At 51.5% G+C, this 18,726-nt stretch overlaps 1 protein-coding gene across 6 annotated transcripts in view; it reads right to left on the reverse strand.

Moving 5' to 3' along the window:
• Positions 1 to 18,726, reverse strand: part of LRRN2 (leucine rich repeat neuronal 2) — a 62,692-nt gene that overhangs the window by 20,904 nt on the left and 23,062 nt on the right. For 3 of the 6 annotated variants that reach the window (XM_035711129.2, XM_035711125.2, XM_025421144.3), the window contains one exon: positions 3,332 to 3,452. The exons of the other annotated variants lie outside the window; for them this stretch is intronic. The gene's annotated coding sequence lies outside the window, so the exon portion shown is untranslated. The remainder of the gene's footprint in view (positions 1 to 3,331; positions 3,453 to 18,726) is intronic. 6 annotated transcript variants of the gene reach the window in all.

Consider the following 18,726-nt stretch of genomic DNA (forward strand, 5'->3'; position numbering starts at 1 on the left):
ACTCCACCTAGCAGAGACGGAGCCAAGGCTGTGGGTGCTGGTCCTGGTGACCGCTTTGAGAAGTCCCTGGAGGGGTGGCTGTGTGTGTGCAGGGCCTGCCCGGGAGGACGGAACTGGCCGCAGGGGAGGACCAAAGGGCCAGTTCAGTGGGTGCCACAGTCCCAGGAGGGCTGTCTCCCAGGAAAAAATCAGCCTCCAAAGAGTTTGGCAGTAAGAGATCTGGTCTGGGTGGCAATTCAGAGGTTCTCATCCCAGCTCTAACACTTACTGGCTTCGGGACAGTCTCACTGAACCCTGTTTCTTCTCATCTATAAAGTGGGGACAAGAATGTCCGTCTTGAATTTCAATAGGTACCATTTATTGAATGCTTACCATGTGCTGGGCCTTTTTTCTTATTTAGTGGACACAGAACCCCACCCCACCCCCCACCCCCCTGTAAGAGTGAAAGGGAAGTGGTGGCTCAGAGAAGTTAAGCAACCTGCCCAGGATCACACGGCTGGTACATGTAGAAGCTGTGGTTCAAATCCGGCACCGTGTGATGCTGAAGCCCTCAACTGGGAGGGAGCCTATGGAATGATGTGCGGGAAAGTGCTTGTGAACAGAAATCTCCAGAACAACGAAAGCAGGGGATCTTCCTGCAGACCTTCACAAAGCTCTGCTACAGAGAGCTTTAGCAGCTTTCATCCAGTGAGTGAGAACGAGTGTTCTAGGGGCTCCTCACCCTTCCCTCTGCCGGAGCAGCGTGGGCTGTATACACGTGTATGTGTGTATGTGTGAACATGAGTGTACCTTGCACAAGTGCACGTGAATGTTGGGGAAGGCGGTGAGCAGAGAGGCGCATGCCCAGCTCGGTGAACCAGCTTGCAGGGGGTGAGTTTGAGGCTGTACTTTGCCAGTGCTTGCTCTCCTGGGCACAAGGCCTGGGGAGTGACAACTTGTTTTCATAGCCATTTTCCCAGGGAATTAACAGGGGAACATTCTCCTCTGTAATATGGATAAAAATAATAATAATTAACACAGCTGTAGCTTGAATTTCTCCAGTGCCTCTCTCCCCAGACCTCGAAACTCTGGGCAGACAGCAGATCTGCTGGCTTTATAGCCACACCCCAGGACCCAGGAAGCCTCAGCGTTGCCACGCTCACTGACTCCTCCAGCTGGGAGGCCAGCTCCCGTGCACATGAGACTGACCTGTCCCAGGAGGAGCCCTTTGAGTGCCATGGCAGGGCTGGGAAATGCCCTGGGCCTCCCCGCTGCATCCCCAGGTTCTGGGATCCCCCCTGTGCCCAGAAGTAGGAGAGAGGGTAAGGGAGGGAGGGAGGTGTCCGCCGTCTTTGCCCAACCTCCGAAAGCACCCCCATCAATCCCCGACTCCCCCGCACAACCTGTTCTGCCTCGCGGAAGCTGCCTTCCTGCTCCTACAGCCAGTGGGGACACGTCCAGCAGGTCTGGTCCCTGCGGAGGACAGCTGCTGGCTTCTCCGGTCGAAGCCAGGAGTCATTACACACCACATGTCTAGTTTAAACAGGTGATAAGGCAGCTTTATTAAGAGCACACATGCTTCCAGCCAGGGAGGGATGGGAGCTTCCAGGGGTGGCTGGGGGCGGGGGGTGGGGGGGTGGCGCTTGCCTCCATGGGCTCTTCTCCAAAGCATTTTCCAGTGAATTCAATGCAGGGTGGCGTTCCAGGGCTCCGAGTGGCGTGGCGGGAGCCTGACAGAGTTCCAGGGGCCGCTACCTGAGTTCCAGCCGCCCCCTTCCTGACTGACTCAAGCAATTTAAATATGCAGAGACCCCAAAGCTCTCACTGGCCCAGTGGCTTCAGCCTCCCCTTACACACTCTTTCAAGCAATTACTGGACCTGAGTACCATTTCCTTTGCTTTCTTCAAATACTGCAGGACAAAGGAGGGGCCAGAAGGGGAGACACGGTTAGAAACTACGTTTATCATGAATGTGTTCCCTCAGCATCTCCAGAGAGAAAGCAACTGGATCTCTGGAGTCCACAGATGGGCTGAAGAGTGTGGAAGTACTTACAACTGTGTGCAAACACATGTGTGTGCGTGTGCACATGCACGCAGGGGTGATTTTTCCCGGAGAGAAGGGCCAACACTTGCATCAGATTCTCAGGGCGGGCCTAAGACCCCCATATATTAAGAAGCGCTGCTCTCTTCCTCGGTCAGTTCTGACAGTGACGGGCTGGCCAACTTTTCCATAAAGGTGACTTCCTCTTTTGGAATCCAGCACTGGATTTTGAGGGCTGGATTCCACCTGCTTGAAAGGGGGGCCTGCGATGAGTTTGAGGATGCAACGGGAGCGGAATGATGACAGCGTCTTTTGCCAGGCAGAGCGGCGGCAGCCTCTAAGCCAGAGGCAGTGATGAAGTGCCTTCCCCCTCACCTCGTTTTTCTCATTGTGACAGCTCCGTATCTACTGTTGCCTGTCACCCCTGTGACAGCCTTCTAATGATGAAGGCAGCATCAATGTCATATAAATTCCTCCAGAACCCCGGGGCTAAAAGCAGATCAGGTTCAGGAAGCCGGGAACCAAACGCTCTGCACGGCAGAGTGGAAAGAACAAAGGCTTTAGAATATGAAAGACCTGAGTTCGTATCCTACTTCTGTCTCTTATGAGTTGTGTGACTGCGAACAAATTATTTAACCTCCCCTCCGTTTCTGTACCTGTAAAATGGGAATAATACCTCATGAGGTTATCTTGAAGATTCAAGGAGGCAATGCTGCCGATCTGGCATAGTGCAGGCACGCAGAAGGAGCTCAGCAAATGAGTTCCCTTCCCCAGCAGGCACAGGTGGGCACCCACACACCTCCATCCGTCTGCTGCATCACTGTAATACCAGAGGAAGGGGGCCCTGGGGGCCTGGCTGCTTGGCAACCAGTGGATGGCAACCAGAGGCCACCTTCCCCATATTGACCCAAATCTTCTGATCCTTCATGGCTCCCTGGGGCCCCTCCTTCTCCATGAAGTGTCCCTCACAGGGCTCTGTCTTGACATCCCACAACTGCCATCTGCATGTTCTGTCTGTATCACACTCTCCTTTCCATCTCTTTCCCTGTCATGAGAGAGGTCACTGCTCCCCTTGATCAAAGGGCAGACCCCTTGGCTACTCCAGCAGTAGCTGTACCCCCAGGCCCTCCCCTCCTCTTCTCTTTCCCCAGACTCTAGAGGGACCGGCTGCTCTCTTTCTGCTTTCAGGTCTTTGAACTTGTTGTTCTGGAATGTCCCTCCATTCTCTGCTTAATTAGCCTCCAAGTTCCAGTTCAATTGTCATCTCCTTTGTGAAACATTCTCTCCCACCTCTTGTTCCCACAGCACCTACCCCAGTTTAGCAGGAGCCATGGAGTGGACATCGACCTCCACAGTCCGGGCTTCTTCAGAGCATGGGCTGGGCCTGTTCCATCCTGGCTCCCCTTCACCTTGCATTGAGTCTGGCAAGCGGTCTGCAGTCAATAAACGTGGGCAGGGGTAAAATAACAAATGGTGTGCTTGTCTATGGGTGGCAGTGGGGCCCCCTAACCAGAGGCTTCCTGTGAAGGTGGCAGTCCCCACTCAAGGGTGGCTAGCTTGGGTCCTGCTGAACTAGGGCCTAACCCCATGTCCAGATTAGATACCTAGTCAGGTGACAATTAGAGGCTGACATGTGCATCCCATTTGGATTCCACACTTGGCTACTCCAAGCCATGAGGCAAGGGCAGAGGAACCCTGGAACCTTCTCTACCTCACACCTGCACAGGAGAGGGAGAGGATGGCAAGGGGATGAGGAAGGGGGTTGACAATCGTGAACACTGGCAGTGTTTCAAGTCTAGTTCTGAGACTGGCCTCCTTGACTCATCTCACAGATGAAGACACCGAGTGAGGCTTAGAGGTGGCTTCCTTGCCTAGAGCCATGCATGACATGGCACAGAGCTCAAATCAGAGCCAGGTTGGTTAAGCTCCAGAGTGAGTGTTCTTTTCTTTACAAGACGCTGTCTTCTGCAGAAATCATCACATAGCACCCAGACGAAACAGGACTGGGGGAAAGGCTCACACTGAAAAACTGTGTGTGCATGTGTGTGTGTGCACATATACCCGTGTCGTGTTTCTTCTTCACCGATGACAAAGACAAAGAGAATGGCTGGGGGATGGTTTGAATCAGTTGCCAAAGTGGTTTTGGACAGACCAACACGTCTGGATGTGGGTCAGAGGATTTCACACTGTCTACAAGGTAAAACTCTAAACAAGTATCCCTGTCTCCATGAGGTACAGCTATTTTAGCATAGTGGTTTTTTTCTTTTTATTATTTTAAAGACTTATTTACTTATTTTAGAGAGAGAGAGAGAGAACCATGGGGGTTGGGGCAGAGAGAGAGACTCTCCAGCAGACTCCCTACTAAGCACAGAATCCCATGCAGGGCTTGATCTCATGACCCTAAGATTATGACCCGAGCCAAAACCAACGCTTAACTGACTGAGCCACCCAGGCGCCCAGCATAGCGATTTCTTCCTCTAACTCCCTGACAGCCCAGAAACCTTTATCCTGCCCGTTTCTAACCCACCATGTTTGTTTACTTGCACTACTTGGCCAAAGCCTCAACGCCCAAAACGTGAAGAGGAAGTGCAGGGATGGGGGGTGGGGAGGAAGCCCTCCAGAGTGAGAAAAGTGGGGGAACTCCAGACACAAGGGTGAAAGGTGGGGGGAGGAGGGGGGGGAAGAGCCAGAAGGAGGCTGCTTGGATTGAACCAGCCCATCTCATTAGGGACTTGAGTTGCCTTTATTTTTGATTAGAAATATGTGATTGGAAAAAATATGGGACTTACTTTATGCTTTTTGAGGTTTTCTCCCCTATGTGTGTTATTATTATATTTTTCATTTTTTTAAAGATTTTATTTATTTATTCATGAGAGAGAGAGAGAGAGAGAGAGAGAGGCAGAGACACAGGCTGAGGGAGAAACAGGCTCCATGCAGGTCTCCAGGATCACACCCTGGACTGAAGGCGGCACTAGACCGCTGAGCTGCCCAGGCTGCCCCATATTTTTAGTTTTTGGTGAGAGTTCCTTTCCAAAAACCTAAACTTGTTTCCATTGAAACTGAGAGAATGTAGGGACCATAGGTGCCTGGATTAGTGCATGGCTGGGGAGCAGTAGAGCCCCTTGGGGAGAGGGTGCAGGCAAGCTCCAGAGGGCTGGAGGAGTGGGGCAGGGTAGAAGGGAGAGGGGGAAGGGACAAAGGATCAGCTGCCTAAAGAGGCTGGATGTCCTCCCGGCTTCAGGATCCAGGTGAGATTCCTGGGCAACCCCCAGCACCTGGATTCAGAGCCAGGGCCCTGCAGCGGGTGCAGATTTGACAACTTCCTGTAGGAGTGCCAACGAGGGTGGCTGGCTGGACTCCTGCCGATGTGGGAAAGGAGGTGCCTGAGAGGGTGGCCTACAGTAGCTGGAAGATTCTGCCTCCAGGTGGGAAAGGAGGCTGGAAAGGAAAGGCGAAAGGAGCCCTCAAGGAGCCAGGGGTGGCGAGGTTAACAGATTCCTTCCTTCTGGAGAGATTTCGTGCCATGTTGAATAAATAGAATACGACGCAATTGCAAAAGACACATTCTACAGTGTATTAGATGCCACCACACCGTTACCGTCTGTCAGCCGCCATCAGGGTGACTGATGACTTATCAAAGGCCACTCTGACATTTCCAAATGAGATGTTGTGATAGAGGTGCCATTCAACAGAGCCCAAAACCCAGAGAGAACCTGAATGTAAATGAGGAACATTTGTCACCTTTGTCTCACCTATTTAAAGGTTTCTTGTCTGACAACAAGGCCTTCTCCAGGGGAGAGCTCAGGAGGGAGAGGGGAAGAGAGGGAAGGAGGGGAGGGAAGAGCAGATCCCCATAGAGCCCACAGGAAGGGAGGGGCTGCTCCCTGAGGAAAGCAGGAAGCCAGGGGAGATGGCTCCCGACTTTATGCTGAGTCACCCTGTCCCATTTGGTGGCCCCCATGTGGTCGCCTGGCACTGGGAAATCGGCCAAACTGACACGCACCGTACCTGCAAACGTGCACCAGTTTGAGGAGATTGAACCTCTCAGCAAAGAATGCAAAATGCCTCATTAGTAAGTTATGCTGATTAAGTTTTGAAATGATAATTTTGGGCGATATATTGGGTTAAATAATGGGATTAATTTTACTTGTTACTTTTTCATGTGGCTGTGAGAATATTAAACTCACACACGTGGTTTACATTATAGTTCTACTGAACAGTGCTAGCCTCTGACCTCTCCAAGTCCCAACTTCCTCATGTTGTCACACCTGAAATTGTGGTAGCGTGTTCTTGGGAGGTTGTTGTGAGGACTGAATTGTGTGGTATGTGGAAACCACCTGGCCTGACACCAGCTACACGGGCACAGGTGCCCCCCACCCCGTTCCTGGGGGCCAGGACTGGATGCCCTTCTAGCCTCATCACCCATTAGCTGCACGCTTAGCTCTTCCGCTCTCTGAGAGAATCTGGAAAACTACGACCCTCTGTAGACCTCAGTTTTTCTCGCAGCTGTAAAAGGAAAGGATTGGGGCATGTCACTTGAGTCCTCCCCAAAGTTGGACCCTTCATATGAACTACCTGATCTCTGTAGGCCTCTTTCCTCACCTGGATCATTCTGAGGGGCAAGCAGCTGTAGTGGCTGGGTGGGAGGGGGTGCAGCATTGGTGCTCCTATGTAAATGGAGCACCCTATGTGTCCTAGGGTGACATGATGTGCTTGTGCCTTACAGCAAAGACATCACTACCCTCTGGGTTGGGGTCTGAAACCAGCCAGGGGCTGTGCTAAAGCTTCCATGGCATCTGTATGTGATGCCTGGGGCTGTGACCAGCTGAGTGAGCCCAGGTGAAGAATTCAAAGTGCTCTGATCACAGGGTATGTCTACAGAAGATGAGGGAGGCCTTAAAACCTTTAGTCAGGGACACGACAGCATTGCCTTATCCCTGGGGAAAGAAATATCCTTCCTACGGAGATCTCTCTGCTCCCAGCTGCCACCCCCAGCTCCCAGCTGCCACCCCCGTCCTGTGGTTCCGACTCCTCAGCCAGTGCACTGGGGACGCAGGGACTGTCAGGATCACCAGGGGCGACCGAGGCAGGATGCGAGTGCTGACAACAATCTGAAAATCCAGGGTCAGCCAGTCCTTGAGGCCTCTGACAAGGCCAGAGCTGGGAGCTGATGGATTCTCTCTCTGATCCTAAATGCTAAAGCCTTAAATAGCAAGAGACAAGACTTCTGCTTGGTGGACCCAGACCAAGTTGCAGAGGGTGGTCCATGGTGCCCCTGAGCCACAGCCATCCAGCCAGAGTGCCCATTAATCATGAAGATTCCTGGAATCTACCCAGACTCCCAGCATTGGACTCTCTGAGGTCAGACCCAGAAACCTCTGTGCCTAACACACTCTGGAGGTGGTCTCTGATAGCCACAGAGGGAGAGGCCAGGTCTACTGACTCTGAGGAGGACAGGACACTTCCCTCCCATCCCCAGTGGGACACCCACTTCTCCATGAGGCCAGCTTCCTCACCATTGACCCCCTCAGCAGCTGGGCATGAGATGTTCGAGCACAAGTGAAAGACCAGGTATGTGTTATGAGGGGAGGGAAAGCTGAGGGTGGTGACTGCAATGCTTGGATGCTTGGGGGTAACAGCTCACGCTGCAGCAACAGGCGTTACCGTAACCATAACGTCCCACCAGGAGGAGGTAACTGCACTGGAGTGGCTGGTTTCTCTTCCTTAGAGACAAGGGACAGGCAAATGATCATGGGTTCTAAGCTCCCTCTGAGGGGACCAGGTGGACCCAACCTCCCAGCACTCTTCCCTCAGGCCAGGCCAAGGAGGGGTGGGAGGGAGGGAGGTGCTGCCACTGTGGCAGGTGTAGAGGCAGCGCAGGGAGGGGAGGAATTGGAGGCGGGTAGCCCAGCTAAAAGCACTAAAGGCTTGACAAGCAGTGGGGGAGAAAAGGGAGCCCGAACTGGATGGGTGGGGAACTAGGGTTGTAAGAGAGGAGGGGAAAGGGGATGCAGAGAATGCAAAGAGGAGGAGAATGTTGGAGAAGAACAGCTTTCTCCCTGGAGACAAGAGGGGCCTGGGCTGGACACAAAGCCACAAGCTCTCCCAGGCCACCCTCACTGTTGGAGGAGTCTGCACCGTGGGGTTGGGCATGTCAGGGCTGGTGGCGTGAGACACAGCCCCATCCAGTGGCCCTAGGAAGCTAAGGATGAGAGAGGGGAAAGCCCTTCCTCTCCCAATTCCCAGTTGTGTGTGCTTTCCACCTCCCCACCTGCCTCCACTGGGTTGAAGGGTGGTACCCAAGAGGCAGGAGGGACCACCAGACCCACCACCACCACCTTCCCATGTGCGATGGCAGGGTTCAGTCACGGGGTCACGTGGGCACTCAGGACTTGTTTGCTGTTTTGCAAACACTTTGACCTGCCTGGAGTTGTCATGGCACAACACAGTTTTGTCACCACCTCCTCCACTTTGCAGATGAGCAACAGGAGGCCCAGGGACTCCAGGCTACCTGGTGGTGGTGGCAGACTGGACTGGACCTCCACTAGCATGTGAGACCGGGAGGAGGTTTTGCCAGAGTCACAGAATCCAGAGGTGGAAGCTACACAGCCCAAGGCCCTGGCTTTGGGATGGGGAAGGTCAGGGAAGGAACGTATGTGAGGCCATGGAGCAAATTAATGAGAAAGCAGGGACAAGACCTCAGGATTCTCAATTCCAAACTTATAAGCCTCAGCCACTGGGGCTCCTGGGGCAGAAGCCAGGAGCTAGGGCTGATTCCCTTACCTGCTGCTGCTCAGGACCTGGGGTCAGTTCTCCCTGAAGAGCGATCTACTGAGGGTGTGGGGCCCAGGGCTGAACCCCCAGACTGTGAAGTCCTTGAGGGCAGGCCGGGTCTTACTTGTCTCTGTATCCCCGCACCTGGTATGGCTCCTGTCACCCCGCTACAGCCGTGAACAAGGGATGATGGGCAAACGAATGAATCAAAGCAGCCTAACCAGAGTGGAGGCTCCGGAGAGAGAGAGAAGTGTGATAGAAGGACACAGACTAGGACTTGGGACTTTTTATTCTTCTTTCTTGCACCTGCACTAAGCCAGGCATTGTGCTGAGTGCCGAGCCTGCGGCATTAGAGGAAAGATGTATCTGGGGAGGGAGGACAGAATTCAGTAAGAATAGCAAAGCATGACAGATCTCTGTGTGACCTAAAGCAAGTCCCCTCCGTCTCTAGGCCTTCGCCGGCTTAGTGGGAGTCGGCGTTAGACCACCCACCAGACCCCCATGACTCGCAGGTGGCAGGCCTTCAAGCCCCCTCCAGCTGCAGAGAATCACTGCCTCACTACACCAGAGCAGTGGGGTGCGTGGGGACGGGCACCGCAGAGGTGCCCTGGCCCAGGGGAGGCAGCCGGACGCTCTCAGAAGCGGGTCCCCGGAGACTGCGCAGCCGGAGTTAACTGGCTGTGACAGAGGAGCAAGCCAGTAGTCAATTCTGTTCAATAAAACTTTGATTGCCTGGGAGCCTTGTAAACAGGCAGCTCCCCTGTGGGCCGGAGGCACTCTCCCTCCCTCCCTCCCTCCCTCCTGCCGGCACTTGCTTTCCCCTGCTCAGTGCAGCCACAGCCCAGTGCCAGCCTGAAAACGTCCCTCAGCCACTGGTGTAAGGTGGGCAGCTGAGGGTTAAATGCCCCCTGGCAGGTGAAGAAGGCCCAGGGCCACAGGGCAGTGGTGGGGAGGAGGAAGCCGGAATCACTTAGCCCTCATTAGTCCAAATTAAAATCAGGAGTGAGATGACAATTACAATTTGCAGTGGGCTAATTGTTTTCCCTCTGAAGCTGATCGTTTTGCAGATTGGGGAAATTAATTGTTTGAAGTCCCAGGTGGATTGGCTTTGAACCCAGCTGAGGCCTGGCAATCTCTGCCTCCTCTTGGACCGGTCCTCCACCCCTTCACCATCCTCAGGGCAGCCACCCAGCCTCAAGCTTCTGCCTTTTGGGATCCTCAGGCAGGGAGAGACCGAAGGGTCTGGGGGTCCGGGATGGAAGGAGGGGAGAACACGTGGGAAAGGCAAAGGCAGGACGGGGGAAGCAGCTGGTCAGAAGGTCCAGTTTCTCCGAAGCCAGCAGAGCTCAGGGCTTCCAGCCCAGATGCCAGGAGAGGGTGCTCTAGCCTTCAGGTGTCTCTGCCTAACTGCACGCAATCTGACCAGCTGAGGGATGGGCTCCGGGAAGCCTCCTGAGACTTGCCGGAAGTTCTCACTTCTCCTGAGCATTCAACAAACACCAATGGCCCACTATGTGCCAGGTGCTGTTTAAGGAGGATCAGGGACATTGTAGTGAACAGCAGAGACACGGTCCCTTGTCTCATGAAGCTTGTGATAGTGGAGGAGGATGGACAATGAATGGAGACTCAACATGTAAGTGAACATGACATCGGGTCCCAAGGGCTCTGAGGGAACACGGGCAGCAGACTGGCTCTGCAAAGACATCTAGACCCCCATCCCTGGAACCTGTTCAATTTGTTAGCTCTACACAGCAAAAGGAATAGTGCAGATATAATTAAGGTTGAAGACCTCAAGATTAGGGAGAGTATCCTGGAGTATCTGCATGGGAGAAACCCAATCACATGAGTCCTGAAAAGTAGAGACCTTTCTCGGGGGCGGGGCAGAAGAGGGGTTCCAAGCATTCAAGCATTTCATGTCCTATTTGCTGGTTCTGAGATGTCCACCCAGGGACCAAAGAAAGGCGTCTAGGAGTTGACAGGTGGCAAGGACACAGGGACCTCAGTCCTACAACCTCAGAGGACAGGATTCCACCAGCCACTTGAGTGAACTCGGAAGGAGACTCCAGAGCTGACATCTGATTTTGGCCTTTTGAAACCTGGAGCAGAGAAACTAGCTGAGCTAACCCAGATGGACTCTAACCTACAGAACCATGAGACTCCACATCAGTGTTGTTTTTAAGCTGCTAAATTTACGGTAAATTTGTGGCAGCAACAGAAAATGAGTTTGGGAACCAAACCCGGACTGAGGGTAGAGTGGCTCCTCTGAGGAGCCAGGGAAGGCCTCCTGGAAGAGGGGACGTGTGGGCTGAGACCTGAATGGGGAGGAGGCAGGGTGGGGTGACTGATTCATCCCCATTTCCTGGCATTAGCACTTAAATCCTGAATCCCCCACAGGCCCCATCCATCCCGGGCAAGCCAAATGGTCAGTCACTATAAGGCAGAGGGAACAGCCAGAAAAGGCTGAGGTGGGGGCCTCTCAGCTGGGCCACCCCAGAGAAAGCCTCCTTCCTGACAGAGGTGTGAGGGTGCAGTCGGATCCAGGAGCAGGTGACGGGTCTGATGGGGAATCCCACTCAGAAAACTCTTTAGAAGGGGGGCCAGGCAGCTCTGGCTAAGGTGTAGGGGGTGGGGGGCAGGCAAGGACTCCTGGCACCTCCCTCCTCCCAAATTCTGGGCTGCTGAACGCCCACACCTCTGGGTCCCAGCTCAGGGCTGCTTCCTCTCCCCACCTGCCTTCCGCAGCTGGCCTCGGCAGCTCCCAGGTGTCCCCGGGGCCAGGGCACCAGGTGCCTTCCCGCCTTCCCGACAGGAGCGCTGCCAGCGGCTCACAGCAGGGGAAGGATTCCAGGCGTCTTCAATTAGGCCGACAATGGGAGGCCGGGAAGGAGGGAAGATGAAGGTTGTGGACGCCTCCTGCCCTGTCAAAACAGCACCTAGAAGCCTGAGAAATGCCCAAGAGATGGAGGGACAGGGAAGAGATGGGCAGTGGGCCTCCAGCGCCGCCTGCTCCTGCTCCCCCGAAGCACCGTGGCCCTGCCTTCCCACATACCCACCCCCTCCCACCTGTCCAGCTGGTCACCTCCAAACCCTGGAGGCAGGCGAGAAGCAGCTGTTGAGGTGCCCAACAAGGGGTCAAGGTTGGTTAGTGGAAGAGCAAAGGAGGACTGGAGTTAAAAAATTTTTGGCTCTCTGTCTGGTTAGCTGCGTGGCGTCTGGGCAAGTTAATTGCTCTGGGTCTCAGTTTTCTCTTCTGCACAATTACAGTAATAATACCTACTTTACAGGGTGGTTGTTGTAAAGATTAGAGATGTCAAAAAGTGCCCCTCATGGAGCAGGTACTGGATGAATGATAGTTATTTCGATTATGAGCACTGAAACTCCTCTCCCAAATCCCAACCCCCTTTAATCCAACATTTCTCAAATCAACATACCCCAGGACCACCTGGAGTGCTTGTGAACATGCAAATAACCACCCCACTCCTCTGCTCCCTGACCCCAGAAACCTGCAGACTGAACCAATTCTCAAGCAGGTGAATCTGATGCAGGCAGCTAGGTGCACACTTGCGGTCCCGGGCCAGGGTCTGCCTCCCGGGGGAGAAACTGGCCTAGGCTGTTCTGCGCATTTCATTTTTTTTTTTTTTTTTTTTTGTAAACAACATTCATTTATTTTATTTTATTTTTTTTTTTTTTTTAAATTTCAATCCTTTTTATTTATTTATTTATTTATTTATTTTTTTTTTTTAAGTTTTCTTTTTTTTTTTTTTTTTTTTTTACTTTCATTTTTTTTTTATTGGTGTTCAATTTACTAACATACAGAATAACACCCAGTGCCCGTCACCCATTCACTCCCACCCCCCGCCCTCCTCCCCTTCTACCGCCCCTAGTTCGTTTCCCAGAGTTAGAAGTCTTTACGTTCTGTCTCCCTTTCTGATATTTCCCACACATTTCTTCTCCCTTCCCTTATTTTCCCTTTCACTATTATTTATATTCCCCAAATGAATGAGAACATATAATGTTTGTTCTTCTCCGACTGACTTACTTCACTCAGCATAATACCCTCCAGTTCCATCCACGTTGAAGCAAATGGTGGGTATTTGTCATTTCTAATAGCTGAGTAATATTCCATTGTATACATAAACCACATCTTCTTTATCCATTCATCTTTCGTTGGACACCGAGGTTCCTTCCACAGTTTGGCTATCGTGGCCATTGCTGCTAGAAACATCGGGGTGCGCATTTCAGAAGCGGCTGGCACAGATGGAAAGAGCTAGCTGGGAGGTGGAGGCTTCCCCCCAATCTTCTACCCTCACCTGGAGGTCTGTGCCGTGAGCGGCTTCCACACCTAAGCAAAGTGAGGGGGTCCTCTACTTCCCGGGATGTTTTAGCACCTCAGAAGGTCAGAGCTGGAAGGCACCTGCACATCTACCTCATCTAGCTTCCTTGTTTTGCAGTAGGAGAAACTGAGGCCCAGAGCAGGGAAGTGACTTGTACAAGGTCACACACTGGAACTCCGGGCTTCTGGTTCTGATGTGCAAGGTGAAAGTGCCACAGGAAAGCTAGTCCCTCTCAACTCTGAAGCTCCATGTTGGAGGTATTATCTATTCTAGGAGTTGGCTCCTCTGGCTCCAGGTTGGGGAGCCCTGAGGGAACCCCAAGGCTGGTCACTTTCCTTGATCACTAGCTGACCTGATTTCTCAGCCAGGAGTTCTATAGAAATTTTATGGCAAAAAAAAAAAAAAAGAAATTTTATGGCATCCCAACCCCAGGTCTCATTCAGTTTATGGTCTACTTTGATGGGGGTTTTCTCTTTCCTATTTTTCTTTCTTCCTCCTCCCTCCCTCTCTCTCTACATCCACCGAAGCACAGATTCTGTACCTGCTCTCGGCCAGGCGCTGGGGATAAACAAGATGAACAATATCCAGCTCTGTTCTGGGGAGCTCTCAGCCCCTAGCAGCACAGATAGACACTCACAGATCTGACACAGCCCAGGAGCTGTGAGATGTGTTAGGGGAGCCAGTGGTGCAGGGTAATGGCGGTTAGAGCAGCCTGCTGGCCCCCAGACCACCACCTTTCCCCTGTACTGCTCCTGCCTTGGGCTCTCTGTATGTTACAGGCCAACAAATATACAGTAATTTAGGTACAATACAGCACTACTATTAAAAATTGGGAAATAAGGAAAAACATATGGAGAAAATGTAAACAGTCTCTTGTTTTTGAGAAAGCAAAGGTGAGGGGAGGCAAGAAGGCAGAAAGAGTATCTTAAGTGGGCTCCATGTCCAGTGCAGAGCCTGATGCAGGACTCGATTTCATGACCCTGAGATCATGACCTGAGCTGAAATCAAGAGTCAGCTTCTCAATGGACTGAGCCACCCAGGCCCCCCCACAACCACCACAATCTCCTTTTCCACCTCCTCATGCTAACCACTGCTATGTTGGTGTATATCCATCCATGTTTCCTCCTATGGTGGTAAATATTCTGTCTCTCTTCCTGGGTTTCAGGTCATCTTTCTTATTTTGGTGCAGCACATCTTTTAGCTACTTTTGAAAAAGAAGTAAGTTACTTGAAAATTTGCATGTTTGAAAGTACCTTTACTTGTTCTCCATAATTAATTGACAGGTTGACTAGAAATACAATTCTAGATTAAAAATAACTTGCCCTCGCAGGTTTGAAAGCATTTTTCCATTATCTCCTTGCTTCCAGGGTACTGGGGAGAAGTCTGCTGCTATCCTGAGGCCTCTTTCTTTCTAGATAGTTGTAGAATCTTCTCTTTATCCTCGATGTTTTGAAATTTCGAAATGTATCTCTGTGTGGGTCTTTTTTTCATTACTTATGCTGGGCACCTAGTGGGTCCTTGCAATTTGGAAAGTAATCATTTTCACTTAAGGAAGAGGAATATGTATGTTCAATTTATGAGAGCTCATTCTTGTTCTCTGCATTTTCCTTAAAAAACAAAAATTACCCCAAAGTCCATCAAGTGATAAATGGATGATTAAATGTTTAATATCCATACAATGCAGTATTATTCAGCCATGAAAAAGGAATGAAGTCTGATCCATGCCACAACATGAATGAAACTTGAAGCATTATGCCAAGTGAAAGCAGCCAGTCACAAAGGTCACATGTTGTACCCTTCCACTTATGAAATGTCTAGGCAAAGGTATAGGGACAGAAGGTAGGTTTGTGGTTGCCAGGGGATGGGAGAGGAAAGAATGGGGAGTGACTGTTTACAGGTATGAGGTTTCTTTGGGGGATAATGAAAATGTTCTGGAATTACGTAGTGGTGATGGGTGCACAGCCTTGTATATAGACAGAAAACCACTAAATTGTATATTTTAAAAGGGCAAATTTTATGGTATGTAAGTTCTCACATTTTTTAAAAAGGCCCCTTGAATGTACTGTGGGCACAAAATCCTCTCCTCCCTCTGAGGATGTCCAAGGTGGTGGTGGCAGTGATGGTGGTGATGATGGTGGTGGTGGTGGTGGTGGTGGTGGTGGTGGTGGTGGTGTTTATGTTTTCTCTGGCTCTACATATTACCTGCTTTTTCAAGTTGTTTTCTGTTTACTTTGGCTTATGGTTTTTAAATATTTGATGCTTTCCTCAAAAATCTAATAATCCTTGGCTGCTGGTTCACATTTACTAGTGAGGCATTTTGAAGCTGCCTGGAAGCTCTACTTGCGTGGCCAGAGCTTGTTAACTGCTGGTCTCCCCACAGGGGCAGGGGGGTATCAGTGGAGCCCCCAGATGTGGCCATCTGCCCAGCCACCAGCATTTCTAAAGCCAGCAGGAGGAAATGCAAGGGGCTCTGCCACGGGCTTGCAAACTTGCAGCAAACCCCCATTTTTCAAAATATTGTCCCATCTCCGCCCATGTCCCTAAGCCAACACTTGCTGGGGTCAGTCTCCCTGATGAATAAAGTTCTCTCCAAGATGCCGTCAGGTAAAGCAGGGGTAGCTCTGTGGTGAAATGGGGGTGAGGAATCACTCTGGGGGATTACTCTCCTGGTTTGGACCCCACTCTATACCCTATCTTCAGATGTCACCAATTTCCAAGCCTTTCTGTGGTTCTAGGGCAAAAATCTGCCCCTTTCTCATTGGTTCCTCCATCTGGGTCTCCAGGTTTCTCGCTATCTACACAGGTCACTTAGCTTCTCAACTCCCAAAATGGCATAGGCGTTGCTGATTGGCTGTGTTCTCCTTCCCTTGACCTTGTGGCCTTGCATCTTTTTGACTCCTTTGCTCTTACTTGGGTGTGGCAGCAGACAGGAACATGAAGGTGCTCTGTCTACCAGGTTTAATCGAAGTACTTCTTTGCTTTGTCGTTTGAAAAACAGCAGACAGTTGGCGCTATCAGGTTTCTGATGAGACGATTTCTCCTGTACCAGGCAAACCCGACCTGACATGAAATAGTGCAGTGCTGAGCTGCATGGGCCGAGAGCCTGATCCGGGAAGATGTCCAGGTACAGGGCTGAGTTCGATGACTTTGCCCGGGCTAGCCATCCTCTCTGCAGCTCTGTCCTACTCAGCTGCATTATATGGGGAGAATTACAGGGCAGTCTCTACTCCATGGATCCATGAAGGGCTATGATGGATCCCTTGAGATGTCAAGGGTCTAGTATACCTCAGTCGCTATGGAAACTGGTTCCCTGGTGACAGTCGGGCTTAGTGATATCCACAATGGTGTGATGTAAATGGATTCTGGCTCTGGCAATGGGCAGAGAGCAGTCCTTACAGAGGGGGTCATGCTTACCCTAAGGGCCAGCCATCGCCTTCAGGACATCTCCTGGGTCTCTCCCTGAGCACCTAACGTGGGGTCTGGCTTGGAGCACCTCAGCTCAGAAGAGGAGGACAAGAACCAGGAAGGAGAGAGTGAGCCTGTTTGGCCCAAGATCTGGAATCACTCGGTGCCTCTGGAGCTGCTTCCCAATTAGCCCCCCAGGACTTCGGTTTCATGTTCACCCAAGCGAGGGAGAGTGGGTTCAGAGCTCTTTCAGTGGCCAGCCTTCGCAGCGCGTGCTGGGGTGGGCAGGAGATAGTTCAAAAGTCGCTTGTGTTTGGCTTTGAAATGTACCAGTATCCCCCTTCCCCTACATATTTACTATGCAAATGAGTTAATACAAATTAAGTGCTTACAACAGCCTGGCTCATGGTAAGTGCCTTATAAGTGGTTGCTATTATTATTATTATTATTACCAAGATTGTATTTAGCTTGGATCTGTATGAAAACAAATTTGCACGACCTCCCTCTCTGCAACTCCCTGGACTTAGAAAATGCATGAGATAGAGACCCAGAGATTGAGAACTCCTGGGTTTTTGACTCCTCTTTACGCGACAGGGAATACACCCCCGTACAAATATTTTGCTTATTGATTCTCCCCATTCACTATATCCGGGAGCTCGCGGCTTGTCACTTCACCAAGAACCAATGGGCTGCTTGTGAGGTCTCCCCCTCCAGGCTGCCCTCATGATAGTCCCTCCCCGGTGGAGGGGTGAGATGCCCAGCTGCTCCTTCTTCCTGCTCTTCCTCCCTGCTTTGTCCCTACTGCTCCAGAACATCCCTGGTCTTGAAATGGCCTTGGCTTGCTTGGGCTGGGGGTGGGGGTGGGGGCGGGGGCAGGGTGCACTCTCCTTTCCAGCTGTGGGCACCCACCGGCTCTCCTGACCCCCTCCAGCTGCTCCTCCTCACTTTCTCTCACGGCTCCCTCTCTCCAGCCTTCTCTGTCCTCCTCATGCCTCCTTTTCTCTAGCTTTCCCCTGAGCCGGGAGTCCCTTAAGGGCAAACTGTCAGTCTTTGTAGCCTGAACGTCCAGCACAGGGCCTGGTACATGGTAGATGCTCAAAATATCTGTTTCCCTTCTTTTTGGAATGACAGAGCCCTCCTGTGTTGTCTCATTTCTGTATTTGCTTCGTGTCCTCTTCCTGTCCCCCCTCTGCCCCCCACACCCTTGGGCTGCTGCCCCACCTGGTGGGTGTGAAGGGGACGGGGTTTCCCAGGTGCTGGGAAGCCTGTCTGACCTCGGCTGCAGGGATGACCTGAGGGGGTGCTCCGCTCAGCCTGTCACGACTGCTACCTCCTGATGAGGAGTAGGCTTGTTCTATGCAATTTCCATCTCATTTGTCTTTTCATTTGTACCTTAAATTGGCCACTTTCATCTGGAATGTGCTTAACTCTCTGGCAGTCCACGCACAACAAATGAGTGGCCCCAGCAACTGACAGACCGGCAGGGGAATGGGCGCTGGTCCCCCACGGCAGCAGGATAATGGGTACTGAGCCCCCAGAAGCACTAATGCTTGAAGGCCAGTGACCAAAAGTGATCCCCACAAGGCTCGAGGAAGGGAGCACAGAGGGGAAGCTGCAACCAGAGGGGTTTATTGTTAGGACCTGGAAAAATCTATTTTCTTTCTTTTTTAATTTATTCCTATCTATCTGCCTGCCTACGCACCTATCAGGGGAAGGGGAAGTGCAGGGAATGGGAGAGAAGTTGTTTGGGTTTTTAGAAGTAGGCAGTATGAGATAACACTGAGTGAAAGAAGCCAAGAACTCCAATCTTACGAAATTCAGAAACAGTGAAGCTAATCTATGTCGCTGGAATGCTGATTAGTGGCCACCCCTTCAGGTGTTATCTGAGCGTCAGGGTGTGCGAGGGAGCCTTGGTGGGGGCTACAAGGGTTCTGTGCCCTCATCTGGGCTGTGGTCACATGGTGGGTATTATAAAGCCTGTGTACAAATGCATCTAGTTGCACACTTAACGATTTGCGTGTGTATGAGTTCCACCTCAGTAAAAATGAGGCAAAAAAAAGACAACAATGGTTTTCAGATTTTACAGTGCATAAGAATCACATGGGAACTTATTTACAATGCAGTGTTTAGTTGGTCTGGAGTGCTGTCTGGGAATGCGCATTGTTAACATCCTCCCCAAGGGTGGTTTCTGAGA

The sequence above is a fragment of the Canis lupus genome, chromosome 38 (genome assembly GCF_003254725.2).
Source record: "Canis lupus dingo isolate Sandy chromosome 38, ASM325472v2, whole genome shotgun sequence".
Lineage (NCBI taxonomy): Eukaryota > Metazoa > Chordata > Mammalia > Carnivora > Canidae > Canis > Canis lupus.